The 24,024-nt window shown below is 41.8% G+C and overlaps 1 pseudogene across 1 annotated transcript in view; it reads left to right on the top strand.

Annotated features, from left to right (window-relative positions):
• LOC308287674 (kazrin-like) overlaps positions 1-24,024 on the top strand; it is a 197,688-nt pseudogene that overhangs the window by 32,793 nt on the left and 140,871 nt on the right. The window contains exon 2 of the transcript XR_013963348.1: positions 19,370-19,527. The product of XR_013963348.1 is annotated as a kazrin-like (transcript). The remainder of the gene's footprint in view (positions 1-19,369; positions 19,528-24,024) is intronic.

Raw genomic sequence — 24,024 nt, 5'->3', positions numbered from 1 at the left:
TATGATAGACCAACATAAATGTGATATTTGGTGTGTGATTATTGGGTCTTTTAAACTAGTCACAGTGGAACAGCAATTTCATGCTTTTCTAATGTTTTACTTACTGTACATAAATTAGGTATTTCCCTTTAACCACTTAAACCCTACAGTACATACTTCGTTGAGGTCTGGTCTTGTCCTTATTCTACACCAAATTTCTTCACTGAAAATAGCCGATCTACAAGCTCACAAAGCAATTTTCTGCTACTAGAGTTCAGGCTGCATATGTCACTGAGCTCCATATATTTAATGGTTATGGCTGAGCCATAGTGACATGAATGTGACCGCGTGGTCCGTCCATCCGCCGGCCGATCCTCCCATTAGACTATTTTAATATAGACAGACTTTGCAGACTTATTTCTTTTTTATGACGTGCCCAGAATAGGGATGCTTGGGTTCATTTAGTTACCAATGGTTACAGACAGCCATGCTAGAAGAAAAAATATACACTATAATTCTTTTTTTAGAGGGATCTGTATATAAGTCATTAGTGTAGAAACTCTCACAGGTGGTGCCCTGTGCTGAACCTTGAGATGTATTTTATTTTATTCTCGTTTGTAATTTGGCCTCTGAAATTGGGGTTTGGAGATTGCATGACAGGGTCCCTGGCTCCCTGCCCTCCATATCCTGAAAGCCTGCATGGTCTTTTACTTTGGTTGCCTTATAGTCGCCTTGCTGAACAAGTTGAATAAGTGACTGTAAAATCAAAGGACCTGTTCAAGGGCAACATGAAGAAAACAATAAAGTCTGCAAACTGCTAATATAATATTATGCTCCCACTGTTTATTGCAAGTTCGATCCAAACATTGAACTAGCAATAAACAGCATGTTAGCAGTGTGCAGACTTTATTGTGTTCTTGTTCATTTTTTTATCCTGCACCTGGAAACTATACCACTTAAGCCCTTTTTTTTTCTTTTCTTTTTTTCTCTCCAAACTAGTGAATCTTCAAGCTCGCAACATATTGCGATGCGTTGTGAGCTTGTGGATCAGCTATTTTCGAACATTTAAAAAGTTTTGATGGCTACTAATATGCATTACATTTCTGCAAGTTTAACTTCAAAGCAGTTTACTTGCATGAGACAAAGGGAGTACAAGACGAAAGAAACCAGTGTAGTCTTTACAGTGTGATGGTACTTTAGCCATACCTGCCTAGTTGCCTACATTAGACTTTGAAGAAGAGGGAGATTTTGTAGTGTGACAGGCAAATGGCCTGAACTCAACTCCCCCACTCCAACATAACCCTGCAGATTAACAGAATAAATACAAGGATTTGAATAATAAAAAAAACAACTCTACAAAAAGTGATCCTATTTACATCACAAAGTGTGTGTGTGTGTGTGTGTGTGTGTGTGTGTGTGTGTGTGTGTGTGTGTGTGTGTGTGTGTGTGTGTGTGTGTGTGTGTGTGTGTGTGTGTGTGTGTGTGTGTGTGTGTGTGTGTGTGTGTGTGTGTGTCTGTGTCTGTGTGTGTCAAGTGCTCTACATCGTACACTAAGGTCAGCCTGTCATCTAAAGGCCTGTCCATACTTTGACCGACAACAAAAGTTCGACAACAAAATAACGTCACTCGCAACTTCTGAAAAGCATTAGACCGAAGTTCGGAAATTTGCACGTTGAACGTCGCCACCGAACATTTCGGAGATACTATGGACAGGCCTTTATGGTGTTTGCTGATGTGGCAAGCGGTTAGAAAGAAGAATGTCTCCACTGAATGTCTCCACTGTGGTCTGAAGACTCACCTCTTCAGACTCCACCTTAGACCATAGCACTTACCGTAGCAATTGCCTACCCTCAATGACCATGCATGTCATTTAGAATGCATTTTTTATATAGACCGATGGTGTCAGGCCATTTTCGACTTGGCAACCTATTGTACATCAAAGCTATAGTGTGCATTGATGTAGAGATTGTTGATGTTTTGTCCCGACCCACAGGTTGAGAACCACTGTTGTAAATCGCCCTGGATTAAGAGTGTCTGCTAAATGCCTAGATTTATTGTCTCAAACCAAGTGGACTGAAATCTGGAAATTCTAAATGTCTGATGTAGAAAATTACCTGTTTCATACATTATCAGCAGCGCCAGCAAGCTGAGTGGAGGGCTTGAGCAAGCAGGGTTTGTCTATACGGAAGTACTGCTAAAAAAAATGAACGTTCCTAGCACCTGAAGATATTTTGGAACTCAACAAGTTGTCAGGAAAGTTATTTGTTCACTGTACAATGCATAAATAAATAACCTTTCTTGTACATTTTCTGGTGCCTACAGTATGTCATTGTGGCAGGTGTCTGGGGCAGACAGAATCTGCCCAAAATAGGGAAGCCAGCATTGGACAATAATAAAGTACATTTACTTGAGTACTATTTTTGAAAGCAGATGAAAGTATATACCTTCTAAATATAAATGTTGTACTTTTTACACTACATTTGGGACCAAACTATATTATACATTAACCACTTGCTTGTAGATCTGCTATTTTCACTATTTCTGAAAATGTCCAGAAAATGTACTTTTGAATACTAAAATAATTTACTTGAATATAAACATTGTTCTTACTGCCATTAATGTGGTTGAAATAAGTTCTGGATTGTACCTTTAAAATGGAATTGTGTAACTTTTGTATAAAATTGGACTATTGTTGTTTGTTGCTCGTAGGTCAGTCAAAAGAGATCACAGTATTCAAGTAATAAGTAATAATGTCCGGGGGGGGTGGGGGGTAGTTTGTGTCTACTGATGCTGGACTCTAACCTGACTGCGCCCGATGATGGCAGCAGTGCGTATGCCTGGCTGCATACCGCTCTGCTTACCATCATCTGGGATCGCTCCGGCAGACCCGATGTAAGGGGCGGGCCATTTTTTCAAATTCTTTAGCAGGTGATTGGATGTGGCCGTCTCTCTATCACAGTCTGGGAGTGCCAACTCCAACCACTCATATTGGCCTGTCTGCATCCACGTGGTCTGCAATCAGACTCTATTGGCTCAGAGCCGCTCAGAGCCCGCCCGTAGCTGCCGCTGATTCGTCCGGCACGGGACTTTACGAGCGTTATCAACTCCCCAGAGAGATCTCAGATGGTAAAGTAGGGCGGTAGCCTATGCACTACTGCCACCATCTGGCTCAGTCAGGTTAGCTGGACTCTGCTTGGGTAGTCTTGCGTAGCCAGACAACTATTCCACAATCTCCAAATGCTATATAGAGTCTGGAACTACACCTCCTGAACGGCGAGTAATGGAAGCTGACATTTCCGTTCATGACATTTTTAAATTGTCATTTCTGCTAAGCAGCAAGCTAAATATGCTTAGATGATTTTTATTCATATTAACATAAATGTGCGCAATGTGAGACGGAAACGGAAGTGGGGAGGAGGCTTCACTACCGCTTTAACCGGATACTCATCGTTCTTCTTACGTTGCCCCAGACTGTATGACGGAGCATCTCCAAATCGCGGAGTCAACAGTCTGGCCACGCGAGACTACTGCTTGGGTATCATCTTCCAGATGGCAACCAGTGCATGGTTGAGGTCTGTTGGGTTGCTGATCATCTCACACAGCTTGGTGTAAATGTTCTGTATTGGTGGGCGTGAGGATCCATGATGATGAATTGGGCTGTCTCGGCCACCCGCTGGTCGTTGCAAGGCCTTGCGGTCTGAGGCTGTGTAGGCGACATACCAGACTGTGCATCAAAAAGTAGGCTATATCTATCTATCTATTGTATTGTACAATAGACACACACACCCCCACACACACACACACACACACACACACACACACACACACACACACACACACACACACACACACACAGCTTATATGATTCATGCAAAACCTTTCAATTTGCAAAAGAATTACTGTAAATGCATTTATTTATTTCTGTGCATAATGACTTATTTTCTAATTAACCTGCTTGTGTATTTGATAATTGAGCCTTTCATTTTTACATTTCTATCTTTATTAAGCCTTTTCCCTCCATAGGGCCTGAGCTGGACAGCTTTTCTGTTAGTAGTACATGTACTGTAGGTTAGTCACTGCAGAGCTTTCAGGCATGGCTGAAGTCCCTCTCCAGTCGTTCCCCATATCTGCTCTGTGCAGTTGCTACGGCATTATTCCCTCTCTATTCTATTCCCAGACCAGAATGCATCTTTGCATTTCTAGTCACAGGGAACACATGACAACTTCATACAACTGCATCAACTTCCTAATAAAGGGCCATTTATAGTTACGTATGGTTGATTTTGTGTACATTTTGGGTGAGGGATTACGTACAGTAATTCCGTCGACTTATACATAGTTCCTCCTATACGTTATGTCCGTGCCGAGCGCTCTCCGTTGGGCCGCGCGCCACATATTGTGCCTCGCAGCACAGAACAGAATAGCTAACAAAAGCGAAGCAGCCAAAATATGTCAAGCCGTCCTGTTGCGACGTTACTTGATACAATATATTTCTCATTGGGACATACAGTTTGAGAACCGCTGTCATAGAGCAGAGGAAAAGTAATTTTCCTCACTACTGCGTGTCTGCGCCTACGATTGACAACGGTGGCCGTGGGTACTTCTTGCTACGGATACATCTTCAGTCCGTTCAGTCCGTCCAGTTGGGTGCTGTCCGTAAAGGTCCGTATACGGAGATAAATCATCCGGAGTGTTACGTACTGGGAGTCAAACCGGACCAAACGGAGTAAAGTTCTCTCACCCTCCGTTGCTTGTGTATTCCTGCGGTCCTTATGTACTACTATGCATGGTACTTAAGTGTTTCAGGTTCAAATCAGCAAATCAAACCAAAGAGATCCTTCATTTAACAAGACAGACAATACCAGGCCTTGCCACTAGTACCAGAAAATGTACACACAGAGTGTCCTAAGTGCATGCAGTCACTCCACTTCTCCATTGGAATTAAGAGATTCACTCCTGGGATGACGTTCGGAAATATGAGACTGAGCTATGGGAAAATGAACTGGAAGTGGGTATGCCAAGTTCTGGGTCCCGGCACAAGAGTGATGCACAGAGCCTATTGTAACACTTATAATTAGCCTCAGACATTGATGCTATGATTTATTCATGTGAAATCCCTTCTTTTATGCAGTGAACTTGGGAGGTGTGATAATGTTTCCCTCTGGGGCTGGCTGAATTGCACTTGAATTCATTTGAGCATTTGGGTTAACATGCACTACTGAGCAGAGCAAAGGTTTGAATTTGCACAGGCCAAGACAAACCCGTTGGGAGACAAACAGTGGCAACAAAAACTGACAGGGACCCAAGGGATAACCATGGCTGGAGAAGACACAAGTGGAGTGGGAGAGCATGCCTGACTGGCTGCCTCAGTGCAAGCCAGCTTTATCTGGCACTGTTGGTTGTATTTGATTCTATGAGTTGTCAGAGCCACAGTCCAGAGAAAATGAACTTTACTTTATTTCCCATCGAGATCAATCAGCTAAACCCACCATCTCAGTGCTGTGCTCCATGTTACAGCTTTGCCCATACATGCTGAGAGGGCTACACTCACGCGCGCACACACGCACACACACACACACACACACACACACACACACACACACACACACACACACACACACACACACACACACACACACACACACACACACACACACGCTACATGGAGGTTAGGGATTTAAGGCTTTTGGTGGAAGTATGGAATCATGGCATCAGAGTATTGTGTGTGTGCACATTCAATGCACAATACTGCTATGTTGTAGTGTCTGAAACAGGACTACACCATATCTTGGAAAGTAAACACTTATTTTGACAAGTGCACAAAGCTGTTTGATTCCTTACACTTTTCAAAGATACTCTTCACTAGTTTGATGTTTGTTTGTTGATGTGTTTTTTTAGAATGCCACTGGGAGAAACGTGTCCAATTTTCATAAGGGAATTGCAGTGCATAGACAGTCTGCGTATAAAATGCAGTACTCTCCATGGATACTGAGGCAGAACAATGAAGTGGCTAAAATTGCAAGCTTCTGTTGATGCTGTCAGATACCGAAATGGGATTTGGTTATTTCTATGCAAAGCAAACCCCTGTAAACTATAATAGATCTGTCCAAATGGCTGTTGTGTTTGAGCAGAGTCACGATAAGCTTTACAGATGCATGCCTCCTAAAGCCTCTAAAATGAGCTCTCACGAGTTTTGATTCTGAAAGGAGGAGATCATGTTTTTCTCTTGGTTTAGATGAATAGAGAGCTTTGTCCCCCAACATAATGATTATGATTGTGATTATGATTGTGCTGTGTGTTTTGCCTGGCATGAGTGTAATTGAGATGTTGCCTATAGTGTGCTCTACTATCCTTTCATGTAAACTTGTAGCCTGTGGACTTTTCTTGGAGTTCTTGGAACTCCAAATTGCCTTGGCAGAAGGTGTCTACTGGAGCTTAGTTAGGGACTGTAAACACTGGTCTCCAATCAGAACTGGAAGAATTAACTTTGTCATGTCACACGGTTATAGCTTTAGTAGAGTGGGTGTATTTATTTTTGAGCGGTGGTTACACCGTCTCCTATACGTGGCCGTGTGTGTATGCGTCCGTCCGTCCGTGTGTGTGTGCGTGTCTGTATGTAGCCTGCAGGCCTGCAGTACCTTTTATGACCACACATGTTAAGGGAGGGGCGCTGTTGTTCAGGCCAGGCCAGGCACACACACACACACGCACGCACGCACACACACACACACACACACACACACACACACACACACACACACACACACACACACACACACACACAGGGGGGAAGGGGGGGGGGGGGGGGGGGGGGGGGGTAAACCACCGCTCAGTTCACACGGGTGTGATTTTTGTATAAGTTCCCAACATCGCAGTTACAGGGAAAGTTAGAATATGTGAGAGAGAATAGAGGAGAAATGATCACTGAACAAGTCAAATAACAGGAAGGCACGCACAGTCAAATCCAATATACAAAGTCATATATACGCACGCACAGTGCATGATTAAGAATTGGCACTACGGAAGCCAGAAATGCTTCTTGTGTGGGTGTAAAACACGTCCAGCCTATAAAAAGCAGTATGTATATAAAATTCCATGTGCATGGTTAAAGTGACAAAGAAATGTAAAACGGCATCAGGTACAGTATAAAACTGCATCAAAAAGCAGCAGGTATAAAATGCTGTAAGATGGGTTGTAATCTTTTATTATTATTATTTTTTCTTTTGTAGGTCGAAATCATTAGAGTTTTTTAATTACAACTAGCAATATATTATACACCACTACCAAACAACATAAAAGCCCCTTGGACATACTTCATTCAATTTTAGCTAATTGGCATGTTATTGCTGAAAGTAGAGTAAATACAATTCCCTGTTGAAAGTTTTCTGTTATTGACATTTATTTTTTTATTTTTTATTTGTCTTTTCTTCTACTCGCATCAGGTTTCCACTTTTGGAACATGGCATATCTCTTCTGCTAGCAGGCTTAATTAGAGTTTGTTGTTGATGTTTTGCTTCTAAAAGGAAGGACACAAAGCGCTTAATGAGGAGTCCACATCTCACAGCCACCAGTGATACTGGGCCACCTGCGTGTGGGAGTTTGAATTACGTATTTAACAATGATCTGGTGATTCTAATGATCCACTAACTGGTGACGTACATGGGACTCCAGATGAAGTATTCTGAGTTATTCATGATACTGAGATGTACGAATATTAAAGGAGTAGTTCACCCCCAAAATGACCTTTTTCTATTGATTACTCACGCCATAGAGAGTTGAGTTCAATAATATTTTTTTTGTATTTGTCGCATTCCTTAGACAAAAAATGTGATTATAGTAAATGTACCCCCATTGATTCTGGATGGGGACCCAAATGGATTCGGGTCCCCATCCGGAATCAATATTGGGGTACATTTATTGTAATCAAATTATTGTCTTAGGAATGCAACAAAAAACTAAAAATATGATTGAACTCAAGTCTCCATGGCATGAGTAATCAATAGAAAAACAGTCATTTTGGGGGTGAACTACTCCTTTAAATTGAATGGACTCTAATGGCTGTCCTTTCCACATAACTGTGTTATTTTGACATTGTTGGGCGAATAAGCTTAAAATAAAAGACTTGTAAAGTCACCAAGTGTTCCTTGATGAAACATATAAAAGCATGACCATATATTTGTACATATCAGTCAAAAGTATAAAACAAAAAAAAACATGATTGCTTAGATCCATTGTGGTCCTTTGAGTGCTATTCTCGCTTGGCCAGACCGTTGACTGTTGACATTCGGTTAAAGCGGATGTGAAGCCTCCTCCCCACTTCCGTTTCGTTTTTAACATTGCGCACAATAAGTCCTAATATAAATAAAAATCATCTAAGCATACATAGCTTGATGCTTAGCAGAAATTACATTTTAAAATATATTTTCATGAACGGAAATGTCAGCTTCCATTACTCACCGTTCAGAAGCTGTAGTTCCTGACTATATAGCATTATAAGGTAGTCAGGCTCTCAGGGTAGAACAGGCTCTCTCTACCAGTGCAGTTAATGAGCACTACTGCACTGTCTCATCAAACAAAGATTTCAGCTGTGCTGGTTGAGAAAGAGCTGAAGCTCTCCCTCTCCCCACACTATATGTTAGGCTGCTAGGCTAGCAGTTTTCATGTGAAGTTCAGGGACATTGTACTGTAGCTAAATGAGGCGTTAAAAATGTACAGATTCCTATCGAATATCTTAATTACAATGAAATAAAGTTGACATGTTTTTTTAAGGGTAACTAATCGCAAAACTTCAGCCCTGCCTACGTAACTCTCCTTCGGCTCGTTCCTGCAGCAAGGCTGGCCGTGCAAATAACTGTTATAATGCACACCCTCTCGTGTAATATTGCTTAATTCGGAGATTGTAGAATAGTTGCCTGGCTACGCGAAACTATTTGAGTGCCAATGTGTCTAAACTGAGTACCACGTGGACTCATTTAGTTTGCAATGTCGGTAGCTACTAGCATATTAATGTATTCATCAATACCTCTCTCATTGTACTGTTATGATACTTGTTTTTTTTTTCCTCGCACTTAACTAACGTCCATAGCATATCAAGTACAGTATATATTTGGTGCTACACCTCCATGTTACCTCAGGTACTTACCGCCTTATGTCTTACCTCAGGTACATGCCGCACCGGATATGCTGTATACTACGTGTAAAATAATATGTAGATACATAGTTTTTTTTTCTCTCTTCCCCCTGCCCCCCTTATTTTCTTCTCTTTTATGGAAACAATGGAGCTTGCACAAAAACAGTGTAAAACACTCACTGTTACACTTGTTGTAATGTGACAATAAAGTAAAGTTTCCCTCATGGTACCATTTAGCTCTGGTCCATATATTTAGTCTACATCTACTGTAGTATATTTCTCTCATGGTACTTGTTCAAAAGGATCAAGGGACTATTAAGCAGAGCCCAATCACTAGGCTTCCTCGAGAGAGATGGATCGCTATGATTGGCTCTGCTACAGACTGGTTAATTGTTTTATTGATTCCCATCTAGTAGCTTTCATTTTATGTTCAGAGCTTCAGTTGATGTGCATCCATGACCATGACCCCAAGTAAGCAGTTTTATGTTAAGTTACAGTTGGTTATTTGATGCCTTTGATGTTTTTTTGTTCATTAGGTTAATGTAGTTAGAGTGTGTGTGTGTGTGTGTGTGTGTGTGTGTGTGTGTGTGTGTGTGTGTGTGTGTTAGCGTTAGCGTTAGCAGGCACCATATAACAAGTCAGATTGGTTATCGGATATTTCACATCTTTAACACATGATTTATATAGTGGTTTCTGTTTATGACTATGAAATGGCTCTGATTGATTTTGAATGAAAGGTTTTTAATATAAAAATTCCAATGGCTTATAAATGTACACATGATTGTAAGTAGCTATATATGCTTATCGGTGTTGTGAGGATCGGGGGGGGGTACCTGGAAAAAAATTCTCCCCTCCAAGCGGTACCTGGCCCAAAAAAGTTTGAGAACCCCTCTTATAGAAGCTAGTAGGCTACCATTCAACCCAATTTTACTTCATTTTCCAGTTTATATGTAGGCTACACAGTATTTTGTTATTTTGGCAAGGTTTATTGGCTCTGGTCTGTGCATAATAGTCCCACTTTGTTTGATTGGCTCATTTGAACTGGAAACACATGAATGTCATAGTGTATGTGTTTCCGCTTGCCGAGCCTGATACCTCTATGTTGTCACTCAAAGCTGTGAGGAAATGAAGGGGCAACGGGCCGCAAATAGAGTTCATAGGAGATGCGACGTCGGCCACGGCTTGTGATTGGCTGAGTCGGGCTAGGGATGTGTAGCTGTGTTCACTTGGACCACGCATGAGGCAGTGTTAGAGGTAAATCCACACAGTGAAATAAAAATTCCATCCTACTGTGTGGGCAAAATGTAACAGAAATCACAATTGTAAATGTTGCCTGCCTTGCATTTAAAACACATTTTAATATCAAGTGTGGTCCCCTCCAAGGTACTGCATGGAGGGGAGAATTTTTTCTAGGTACCCCTTAATAATAAATCATGGATCTCTAAATCCATAGAGAAAATAAGACAAAGAGCCAAAGGACTATATTTCTTATATTGCTGTATTGAAGAGAGACAGACAAGGTAGACAGAGCAGTGGGCTGCCATCCTGGTGGTAGCGTTCTAATCTCTCTCCCCAACCATAGCGGTCAGGTCGAGAATTCTCTCTCTCCCAAAATGGAAGTTTAACATGTATATAAAGAGTACAGTTATGACAGTAAGAAGTCGTGGAACTTATTCATTTGTTCCCATATCATAACAAGGAAGTAGTAGGAACTCATTGATTCGTTCCTATATCATAACAAGGAAGTAACAGGAAGAAAGGGACACGTAGTGCTTGGTAATTTTCCACCACTAGTGACTTATATCATAGTATCACAGTATATCAAAACATGATTCTATTCAGGGCATTCACAGTTATTATGACCTTTAATCAGTTTGCCTGAACCTACAGTATGCGACCAAAATGTGGTCTCTTATACTGTGAGTTCAGTTCATAATAATATCTTATATGGTCATATGAGCTTCATACACCAATAACATAATTATGTATCATAATTTATCCTAACAATCTATCCTTTTAATTTTTGTATGAGGTTCATATGACCTCCATATTAAACATTTTATCAGGGTAATAATAATAATAATATGAAGACTTTAATAATATTTATAAATTCAAATTTCGAAAAGGACTGTAATATATTTTTTAAAGAACTGTAATAAATCCTTAAAGTTAAAGAAACTTGACACCTTCATTCATCGTTTCTTACAGATGAATGAAGACAGAATTAAAATTGAATAAACAGATAAAAATAAAGAATAAAGAATGAAAAATGAAAAAAGAAAATATGAGTTGATTGGATGACCATTGATCGGATGACGATGATGATGATGAGGGTGATGATGATGATGATGGTGATGATGACGATGATGATGATGATGATGATGATGATGATGTGGTGGGGCATTGTAGAGACGTGAGGGAGGAGGAGGCAGGATGCAGTTGATGTGGGGTCGTTCTTCTGGGTCTCTCTTCTTTCTTCTCAGGTAGTTCCTATACGGGGACGAAGACTTGGCCAGTTTACTGTTTCAACAACAATTTAGTTCATCATGATAGTGTTTGTACTACACATGGCATCAACAACAGTGCAACAGAATTCTCACCGACAAGGCACGATTTTTACATCGTGCCGCTGCGGTTGATTGGCGTGCACTGGTCTGGCTGGGCCTCAGGTCGTGGTTCGTCTGCACCCCATCTCAGTCAGGTGGTTCTCGATGATGACCCAATTCTCCTCCTTCCCCACACTGCCTTCCTCCTCTCTCCGTCAAGCCCATGTAAACAGAAATATTTCAAATTAAGTTTCAAATAAATCTTAAATCGATGAAAAACCAAATTAAATAAATTAAAATCAGATTAAAATAAAAATATATTAAACCTTAAACTCCCCCCTATTTTACAACAAGTTGTAAAAGTTAAATAAAATAATTTAAATTATTTAAATCAATGAAAAGGGCACTATACAGTACCAGTCGGGAATGGGGAGAGTTGCTAGACACTAGTGATAAGTAATACGCCTGAAGGGCGAGAAGCGACCTTGTGTCCTTCCCAACTAATTTGGTTGTTATGGTAACCTGGGACATGACGTTCCCAACCAAGAGACTTATGGGTAATGCAGTCTTAACAGTAAAAGAACAGGACAATTAAACAAAATACTTCAGAGAGTAAACAATCAGAATGTTTCCGAAAAATAGGAGAAAGGAAAGTCTAAACAGAGACATGTTCCCAAAACAATTCTCTCACACACAGACCATCTGACCTTGAGAGATCCAGGTGGTTTCTAGCAGACAGTCAAACAGACGCTGCACTCAGAAGTGCACACACACTCACATACTGGGTCAGAGACACAGAGTTGGGGGGGGGGGGGGGGGGTTTGACAAGATGAGGGAGGGGGGGGCGGCATGCACGCCCGCACACTCTCTCAGAACACCACTCACACGCACTTCCCCAAAATTCGTGCACGCCCTCACACATACAGTAGCCTACGGCAAACTCATTCTCACAGAATCCATTCATCACATAAATGAAATTATAGTATAATACACAGCCAGAATCCTCTAGCAGGTTTTAAATCTTAACGTTACAACAGTTTAAATGAATTTAGGCATCAATAATTTTAGTTAGTTATTCTTAATCTTAAATCTTAACTTTAATTTCTCAGAGACATTTTAAAACGTCTTAAAAATATTTAATATTACAGAAAACAGAACTGGTCAGTAACATAGTCTTAAAGATAAAATATTGTTTCTCAATTTCCGAATGGCTTGGCGCAAAGCCATGAAACTGAGAGACCTAAATAAACACAGATTAATCGATACAGTTACAAATAACATAAACAGCCGACTGCCTGAGTCGCTGTTCCACAAAACATTCCGCAACTTGATCTAACAGACACTGAACTTGCGGAGGACAAGATAATTCATAACCACGAACTGACTATGAGCACGGTTCTAATCAGGCTGGCTAGAAAGCTCACGCCCTAGGTTATAAACCAAACAAATAATGACCCTTCATAGGGTCCAGACAAACAAATAATGACTGTACCGAAAAAGGTTAAAGTTTGAAAATCAGTATTGTCTCTTCCTCCTCATCACAATGAGAGAGCGAGAGCACGAACCAGAGAAATAGTTTAAAATAGAATAGGGAGTTGCGCACCACCCTTCAAACGTTCAAAGAAGAAACAAAGAGTTTTACGACCATTCTGTCTATAGATAAGGGTTTAATTTACGACGCGTGTCAAACCAAAACATTATTAGGAGCTATCGGACTCCTCCAGACGGAGGGAGAACATCATTCTCAAATCATATCAATTATCATAACATTAACATCGTTAATTCAAAATTCAAAGACACGACACGTTACAGGGATTTAGTAAATATGTACTTATCTTAATCACTTAGGAATTTGCCGAGCGTGGAAATCCCAGATGCAGCCCAGGACCGGGGGAGTATCCAACCTCAAGGAAGACGGTCCAACACGGTCCGCTGCTCCTGGGGGTCCACGCGGTTCCACATTAATCGAAAACTCATAACACTGTTGTCAAATAAAATTCCTTTGTCTGAAAATACAGCAATGTAGAGATAAAATCTGGCTGGTAATTTTAAAGCGTGTCGGAGCGCTTTGACCAGCCCTGGTGAGAGAGGGACCGTACAGTACCGGTCTCAAATCCCCGCTGGCTGGTCAAACGCACCGCAGCTTTTCCACTCGAGAAGGACCACTTAATAAATAAATTATGGATCTCTAAATCCATAGCTGTATTGAGGAGAGACAGACAAAGAGACAAACAGTTCTAAATCTCTCCCCAACCATAGCGGTCAGGTCGAGAATTCTCTCTCTCCCAAAATGGAAGTTTAACATGTATATAAAGAGTACAGTTATGACAGTAAGAAGTCGTGGAACTTATTCATTTGTTCCCATATCATAACAAGGAAGTAGTAGGAACTCATTGATTCGTTCCTATATCATAACAAGGAAGTAACAGGAAGAAAGGGACACGTAGTGCTTGGTAATTTTCCACCACTAGTGACTTATATCATAGTATCACAGTATATCAAAACATGATTCTATTCAGGGCATTCAAAGTTATTATGACCTTTAATCAGTTTGCCTGAACCTACAGTATGCGACCAAAATGTGGTCTCTTATACTGTGAGTTCAGTTCATAATAATATCTTATATGGTCATATGAGCTTCATACACCAATAACATAATTATGTATCATAATTTATCCTAACACCCCTTCATACTCGCTACACACGTCATGCAGGTGCCTCCATACTCAAGCCTCTGGACTCAATTTACCATTTAGCTTTGAGGTTTATTACTGGTGCAAATCTCAACACTCATCATTGCGACCTGTATGGTATGGTGGGCTGGGGTTCTTTGTCAGAGAGGCGCAACTATCATTGGCATCTCTTCATTTATAAAGGCCTGGTTGGAAAACTGCCACCATACATCTCTTCCATGCTATGTGAGAAACCTAGTTACATTCAAACTCGCTCCAGCGATTGGCTGGTCCTTAAGGTCCCCTTTGTTAATTCGGAACTGGGAAAAACTGCCTTTAGCGTTAGTGCACCTGATTCTTGGAATCTCTTGCAACAAGATTTTAAGATGAGTACCCTAGCATCTGTAGGTCATTTCAGGAGTTTACTTAATAACCGTGCATTACAAGTATGTAACTGTTTTAACTGATTGTTATCAACACTGTTTTTCTTTTCGTATTAATTCTGTAACTGTTTTAACTAATTGTTGTCAACACTGTTTTTCTTTCTGTATTAATTCTGTTTGTAATCTTGGCATCATTGTAAATGAGGATTTGTTCCAATGGCATCTAACACACACACACACACACACACACACACACACACACACACACACACACACACACACACGCTTTAGCTCGCTTGGTAGTGTCTCAAGTGGCTCAAGCCCGCTTGAGACACTGTGCTTCCGTTGTCTCTACCGAAAACAAGTGCTCCCTTAGGTCGCATCTCTTAGGAAAACAATAATAGCCAACGGCTATGCCTCCTTATGGAAACCTAGGACTACAGTACATGTATGCACAGAGCCAGTCCTATGGTTCAGACGCTGTAATGTTGATCTCTTTTAGTTTGTGCTCAATCAACTTAGAACCACACCCAAATTTAATTATGCATGTGCATTTATACATTTACAACTATAGCAGTGTTTCTCAAATGGGAAACATTGCCTAGGGGTACGTACCTAGGGGTACGTGAAGGTACTGCAGGGGGTATTCAAGAACATTACCCCAAAAAGAAAAATAGAGGTATAAATCATGCTAATATTGTTCATAGTTAAATAATTGACTACAATTGAATTAGGAGGGTAAAAAAAACATGTACTGTTATGTTTAATGATGACACATGGAGAAACTTGATATGAGCCTGAGTTGCTAACACAAATTACATGGTACCAGGCAACTGGGATGTGTTTTAAAGTTGTTTGATTGTACTGAAGTTGACATGAAAACAGTTTGAAAACTCTTTTACTCCATTTCTTATTTGTGTTTTTATATTCTTTGAATGGCGGCTTAATATATAGTGTCATATACCACTATTTATTTATTTATTTATACTTTAATTGCAGTTTTATAAGCAAAATGTTGTTGCCGGGGTAAAGGGGGTACTTGGATTCCGAAATCAGGGAAAGGGGGTACTCAATCCAAAAAAGATTGAGAAACACTGAACTACAGAAAGGCCATGCATGCTGCCTCTGTGTCCCGATTAGACAGACCATATAGTCGGCTATCATTTCACACCAAGAGCTTCAATTATTATTATTATTATGCTGCTAATAGTGTACATCTAATCCTTTATCTCCTTGTGCTAGGGTGCTACTTATGTACGTGAAATGATTGCAGCTCCCACCTTTGGCTGTATAGTAGTTATTGTAAGGAATCATGGATCGGAAAACAAGTTTTGACATTCATTCACTGTTGTGTCCCCGGCAGAATTAGAGGGTGTGTATTCATTTCCATACTAATGTCTCATCTAGTTTGGCCTAGTCAGAGGAATATTAATGTGCGGGGTGGCAGGGACTTAAGGAGGCACACACTCAGGAGCCGGCGATATCAGTGATATCGCTGTCTCCTCGTTTCCTTTCACCCCTGACAGTGGAGCCCTGATGACTTGTCTGACTCCCGTCCAATCTTCTTATGATGGTAAAGCAATTTAAATTATGACGGTTTTAGACTAATCCCTTTCCATTACAACTATACGAGCAGGGGTGGGCGATATGGAAAAATACAATATCACAATATTTTCCCAAGCTGTATCACGATACACGATTTTATCGCGATAATTTTTCACGTTGTTTTTTATGGTTATTTTTCAAGTTAAGTCAAAACTAGACTCTCTGGCTACCTTTTGGGAGTTCTAAATTGAACTTTACAAGCATGTAACCAAATGGACCCTGTGGCCTGTATACTGTCAGAGTTAAGTGGAGACCTTGACATTTTAAAGTTTGAGAACTAGTGATTTAGACCAAAATGCAGGTTTAAATTAATTCTGCAATGAATCTCTGTGCCTCAATTGTATCACGATACATACGATATCTCTGAAAAGGCATATCGTAGAGACATTGTATCGTCTCAACGATAATTAACACCATATCGCCCACCCCTATATACGAGTGTGGAGTGCTTTGCGAGGTATATTTTGTATTAGTTTTGTAGTTTTGCACAATAAAAAAAACTAAAAAATATGCATTACAAAAATAACAAATAGTGCAAGGGGTGGGAGAAAACCCATTGGGCTTGTTTGAAGCCTCCAACTAAATATACTAAATGGACATACAGAAAATAATGACTACATAAGAGTGGTGAATTAGTACCAACAATAAATATATAAGAACAGCAATATCAATGTAAAATCAGAAACTGTGTGCGCGTGTGCGTGCATGCATGTGGGCAGTACTGTTCTGTCATATGCGTCCGCTCTGCTGCATTATGACCGTGACCAGGGGCTGTGTGGTGTTTTGAATCCAATGCTGTGTTGCGTGTCGGCGCCGGCATACACGAAATGAAACGTTATTGAATTGCTTTCACAGAAAGCCACTTGGCTTCTCCACTGAGCATCATGGTGTGTGACAGAACGTGTTGAATGGAAATCGAGAGAGTGCAGAGCCGCGAGGGAAGAGGGTGTGCCTCTTATTTCCCGGTGACAGCATGTCATTTTCAGCAGCAGCAGCGTTCCATTAAAACCCCATTTATACTTTGTTGTATGACGGCGCTGAGGACCAGAAACAGCCTGACCTATAAGCTCACACCGCGTTGTGTGAGCTTATAGATCCGCTGTTTCCGATCTCGCGATGCGGTCTTACGACGCAGCATGAATTTGGCTTCACACAGCGTGTATTACCGTCCGTCTTCCAGGCCGGGGGTACACCTTGTAAGTGCTGAATGTGAAATTAGAATCCATTCGTCAACCGCCGTCATAAACGTTTAATTTTTTCCCCCTCCCGGTGCGTATACTGCCAGGTCGGGCGAGCGTGTGCTCGTAAACATGCCTTCCCTTTCGCCGCGCTCCCGCGGTTCTATATGGGCGGGCGGAAGGAGAGGTCATAAATCTCTGACCGTTCCGCTGAGATGCTGACCTTGGTTGTCATGAAGTGAGTCACACATGGCTCTGCGTCTCTCTGTCACCCAGGTTGACCTCTCAACCTGCCCACTGTGTGTGTGTGTGTGTGTGTGTGTGTGTGTGTGTGTGTGTGTGTGTGTGTGTGTGTGTGTGTGTGTGTGTGTGTGTGTGTGTGTGTGTGTGTGTGTGTGTGTGTGTGTGTGTGTGTGTGTTTATGATTTTGTATGTGTGTGAGAGGGAGATGGAGAGAGGGAGAGAGAGACTGTGTGTATGCGAGAAAGAGAGAGAGAGAGAGACATTTGACTCAGAATAATCTCTGTGGCCTCCACCCTCTCGCCGAGTTACTCATGAATGAAGATCCCATAATTCAGTGTCTGGTGGGAGAAAACTGACCGGCACCGATCTCCCGTTCTCTCACCCTGCCAACTCCAAGGCTGAAAGTTCCATCGTAGAGTGAAAACTGTCAGTATCAATAATACATTTCCACATAAGCGCTCCCTCACTGGCAGCTCAAACTAATGGAGACCACTGACTGGGCAGCCTCTGGGAGACCTTTTACGGACCAAAGATACTTTGCGTTTAACTGTTTATTCTGAAGCAGCGGTCCTCAAACTGTAGGCCCGGGGACCACTGTTGAACCGCGTGGCCCCAAAATAATTAACCAAACACATCGTTTTTTAACAATAATATAAAAAGTGTCCCACTTTATTTGGTTCCATTGATCCAAGCTGTTATGGTCAGATGGGTTCTACATTGTGTTGTTTAAGCCGTTAGCTAAACAAAAAACCTAGGGCAGAGGCATTACCATTGGGGCTTTCTCTATGAAGAAAGGCATTACTGTATTATGATGGGCTGAACGTGTTTTTTTTTTTGTTTCTTGTTTGTGTGTGCTGCTAATGGATTTAGCCTAATGATGCCCTTCTTGTCCATGGGCGGGATTTGATAGAAAACGAGAGCAGCGCAGAGACTGGCGCTGTGGCTGACGACGGGGGTGGGAGGGGGGTGTAGGCTTACAGATTGGCTCTGGGAATGCTTTAATGACTGATCCAGGGCCGACCTGGTGGGCTCACTGAGGAGGGAGGACGCCACAGCCCGGCTGGAAACTCTTGAGCAACTGGGTCTCCATGGCAATGGAGGAGATTGGCCTTTGGAGAGAATGTGTGTTTATTATAGTGCATGCGTGTGTGTGTGTGTATGCATGCATGTCTGTCTCTTTTTCTGTCTGCAATTTTTGTGTGTCTAAATGGGGTTGAATATTTGTTTCTTTTCACCACTACTAGCCCACAGCATGAACACACACACACACACACACACACACACACACACACACACACACACACACACACACACACACACACACACACACACACACACACACACGTGTGCATTTGTACTACACTTGTGAGGACATCATGTTTTAGTCTGCTCTTTTTCTCCTCTACACCAAATCTCTTTGCCGAAAATAGCCGATCTGCAAGCTTGTAGATCTGCTATTTTTGGCTACAAGTTCTCAGAATATATTATGGACACTACGGATCAAATGGTTAAAAAAGACTGGTGTTGGTCAAATTCTATTATACTTGTGGATACATTTGGTCCTCACAGGTATAATAATTCAAGTTCACTCATTCTCTATGTCTCTCTGTGCTCCTCTCTCTCTCTCTGGCAGCGGTGCAGTCTCTGAACAGTCTGAATGACCAGATCGCTCACTTCATGGTGAGCCGGTCCTGCAGCCTGGATGAGGAGCAGCAGGCCTTCATGCCTGGGGAGAGGGACACCTTGAGGAAGTCCATGGCCCTGATGAGGCACCTGCTCATGGACGCACAGGTAACACCATCCTCCCTCCTTCTCCACCTCACACAAGTCCCCTAACCTAGAACAGTGGTTCTCAACCTGTGGGTCGGGTCCCCAAATTATTTTTCTCACTCAGTAAACAACCCAACATAAAATGTAAGTGTATAGAGGGTATACACATTCTAAAGTGACAATTAAGGACCTTTTAATACCTCTAGAGGCACATTTTTTGAAAATAGCAGATTTACATGCTCACAACGGCGTTGTGAGCATGTAGATCTGCTATTTTCACAATAGAACCATGTTATACAAAAAAACTGGGGGTCCCCAGTTCAAATATGATTATTTTGAGGGTCGCGGCCAGAAAAGGTTGAGAACCACTGGCCTAGAACATGGGTCTTTAACATCCTCCTGGTCCTCTGAGTTGGGGCCCCCAAATTATTTATATGGTCAATGATTATGCTACTTTGCTAGTGTTTCTTAAAGGTGCTGTAAGTGAATATACATTTACCTTTGTTAAAATAAGTGATACCAATGTTATCCAGTCACAAGTGAACTCATATTGGCTAAACATGTGAGACAACAACGTGATGAATAATCTTTGTGGTGTTCACTCTCCTTTCTCTCCTATAATGACACTGCCCAAAATAGGGACGCCTGGTTGAAAGTGCTTAAGTGTACAAGAAGGCAAACGAATAACACAAAAAAGAAAATCAATGCTTTTGGTCTCCCCGCTTTCCCTGGGAACGGGCCCATAATTCATCTTCCAAAAATGTTGGCCCATCTCTTGTCTCCTCATTTATATTATCTCCATGCTTTGATAAATGTTTGTTAAAGCATGACACCATGATGAATTTGGGTCATCCATTAGCGGTGTCGCAAGCCCCCCCCCCCCCCCCCCCCCCCCCCCCCCCCGCGTGATAGATACCAGGTCCCCTCGCCGCTCTCCTGGAGATATATTTTTTCTGTCATTGATTAAAGGGAGAGTAATTCAGTAAAAGGCCATTGCTTTCACCTTAGCTCCGATCGTATGCAAGTCGGAGTGAAAGATTGTTAGCCCCGCAGTCAGTTTTTCTGGGGTTGGGGCATACACACAGCACCGGGAGAGTTGATGGATGAGCGAGGACTGTGTAGCCATGAACGGAGTGACGATTATCTCGCTGAGAAGTTGTACTCATAGGCAGAGTACACTTTCCTACACAAGGGGTAGGAAAGTGGGACTGAGTTACTAGGGCCCAAGGTGGAGGAGGGGGCCTTAATTATTTTATACTTTAGCTATTGAAAAATAGCAGATATACAAGCTCACAGCACGGCACAGAGTGCCGCGCTGTGAGCTTGTAGATCTGCTATTTTTGAAAAGTCGTGAAAATGTGTGCAAATCTTTGAATAGATGTCCACTGACATCGAATCATAGGTTTTTCAAAAAACCTTAGAAGGATTTGAAATATTCAAAGATTTTCATGATTTTTCAAAAATAGCAGATCTACAAGCTCGCAGCGCGGCACTCGGTGCCGCGCTGTGAGCTTGTATATCTGCTATTTTTCAATAGTTAAAGCACAGGGGCCCCACAGTGAATCCTTGTACCCAGGGCCCAGAATTTGGTGCGACACCCCTGCCCTGCTCATAGGAAGAAAAAAAAGTTTTCCACTGCATGCTTCAATGTTAAGCGAAGCATTGAGACGGCCATCAGTATGACAGATTGTCTACCATGTTGGCCCTGTGCTGCCGTGTCTGTCTGACAGTCCAAGCACTGCTTTCTCCCTGTTTGCCAGTTGTTGTTTTCCCGAGGACAGCGTGACATTTGGAGGCCATTGGTTGATGGCTCTGAACTGTCAGGACTCTGGACAGAGAGCACTAGAGGCTATACTGCCCGCTTAACTGACAGATGGCAGTTACTAAGGCTACTCCAGAGGTAGAGAAAAGCAGAGGCGTGATTTCAGGAAGACATAGGGGGGTGGCAAAAAATAAGTTGCAATGTTCCCATTTCTAAAATAGCTAAAATAGTGGATCTACAAGCTCTCAACGTGTTGCGTTGGGAGCTCATAGATCAACTTTTTTCACTATGTGCTTGGGGGCGACATTCCCAAAATAGCAATGCCATGTTGAAAGTGGTTAATACATTAATGGTTGCGTTAAACAATAAAAGTCTTATGTAATTAGATGTAGATGGACGGGCATCAATTGCGATTAAATCAGATTAATCTGCTAAAACGATTCAGAGTTGGGGACAATAATGCATAAAATAACTGAAAGTAAGGTTAAATGTGAACACTAGGGGGTGGCAATTGCCATCCACTGATGCCCCAAATGACGCCCCTGGAGAAGAGGTAGTTTTTGCTGTCCCAAACTGTCTGTTTGTCCCTGCTTTATTTACCTCATCTGAGGCTTACAATAGAACACTGGTTCTCAACGTTGGGTCCGGCCGGGGGACCGCCAGGGTTCCAAATGTTTCCACAAGTTTCCAACATCCCATCGTGCATTGCCCAGAAATTGGACGGAGCTTCCGGCGCCGCAGCCGAGTGTGATCTACAAGCTCACAACGGCTGCATCTGCGACGCGACGTGAGCTTGTATGTCTGCTGTTAACCGGAAGTGTGGTGCAAAACATTCTCCAGTAAATTCCTGCGGAAAGAGGTGGATAATTCGGAGTGTGTACACATTTTGGTTCCATTTGTAAACCAAAATGAGTTAAATGAACTTACGGTGTAGACTGGGGTGCCAGAGATAAAGATTGTAACAAAGGAGGGTCTGGCCTATCATAACGCATATCGTTGCTGTCGGGCAAAAACCTTTTATCGCCAAATGAGTGTCAAGCAAAATTGTAGATCTGCTATTTTGTATCTTTTAATTTCATTTCCTGAAAAGTTACGGTTTTGACATATGAGGTTTCCACCTGACAACGATATAAAACCAGAAGTCCTTTGAATTAAAAAGGCTGAGAATCGATACAATAGATTAGAAGACTTTGTCACTGTATCCATCCATCACTGTAGAGCACCCAAGTCTGACGTAATTTACACATCCTACCTGGGTTGCGTTTTTGGAGCTGTGTGGAACACAAGCTCCCTATACGTGGCCGTGTGTGTGGGTCTGTCTGTCTGTCTGTCTGTCTCTGTGTCTCCGTGTCTGTCTGTCTGTCTGTAGCCTGCAGTAACCTTTTCTGACCACACATGTTAAGGGAGGGGCGCTGTTGCACACACACACACACACACACACACACACACACACACACACACACACAGCTCCACTTCGAACAGAGGTTCGATTTTTTTTCTTTCTTCTGATTTCCCAAAGACTTTTTTTATATTCCGTCAAATAAGAACAATACAGAGCCATCTCCCCGACAATATCTCAGAGAGATTTTGTTTATTTTTGGACAACAATGCTTACATGAGACAATTATAAGATAATCCCAATTTAATTCTCCATAGAGAAAACACTCTGCGACCCAGGGGATGAACGAGTGACATCAGGTCTTCGGTACTCTATTGCTACTGTACAAGAGTCAGATACTTCATCCTGTCTGTCTATTACTGTCCATAACTGTCCATGCCGTCTAATTACCACTCAGGCCATCTTCTCTGTGGTTCCCACAAGATCGTTCATTCTTACTCTGTCCCTACCCCGGCTTACTTCCAGTAATTAGTGTTGTCAATAGTGGCGTGGAATGGTCAGGATGAGAGACTTATGGCTGGGGGGAAAGAACAGCTAAAAGCTCATACCCATGAACATAGGACTGTTGTTGTCACTGATACAAATTGCGTATTTAATTTGTTTGTGTATTGTAGGAGAAGAAAACATAAGGCTGTGGAGACCACATAAAGTTAATCACATGTAGCAAGATTTAGGCAATTGAACTGCGCCGCGACGTGTCGCGAGGCTGCGTTTTAAACGTGTTTTCCTCCTGCCAGACAGGATAGCTCGAGTGCAGAAATCTGAGGGAAAACATCAACTGATAAGTTCACATTAATATTTCAAGGCCTAAGACTACTAAAAGGCAGAAAATTAATTTAGAAGGGATTTGAATAGTTTCTCTTTGAATGCTGTCCCAGAATTGATTGCCTCATTTGTCATTTGCACAGATGAATTATTTATGTCCCGGTTGCTGTGCTGTGCTGGGGTGACTAATCAAATGCATTGCAGTGGGTGTGGAGGCTGTGAATTGATGTAGTGGAACGCTCCATTACATTAGCTACTTTGGTGCAGGAGTCAGTGGGGTTTCAGTAGGGCCTGAAGATGCTACGACACTGAATATTTTACTCACCACTGTGACCTATATATATCGTACTACGACGAATAGCTACAAATAGCCGATCTACTGTACAGTATATGCTTCAACACTCTAAGTTTCTTTGTTGTTACATCTCTCTTACGGGTACATAAGAGTCTTCCTTTCTTGTTCCTCTGACTTTGTGGCAGCAGAAATACTTAAAAATTAAATCAGTAATAAGAATAGCAGCATTATTAAAAAAAAGAGTTTGTCCTTTGGTCCTAGTGTTTAAAAAACATTATGGGGGGGTCATTAAAAAAA

This window comes from Nannobrachium achirus (assembly GCF_963921795.1).
Source record: "Nannobrachium achirus genome assembly, chromosome: 6".
Taxonomy (NCBI): Eukaryota; Metazoa; Chordata; class Actinopteri; order Myctophiformes; family Myctophidae; genus Nannobrachium; species Nannobrachium achirus.
The sequence above is the reverse complement of the archived record's forward strand: the minus strand, read 5'-3'. Positions and strand labels throughout refer to the sequence as shown.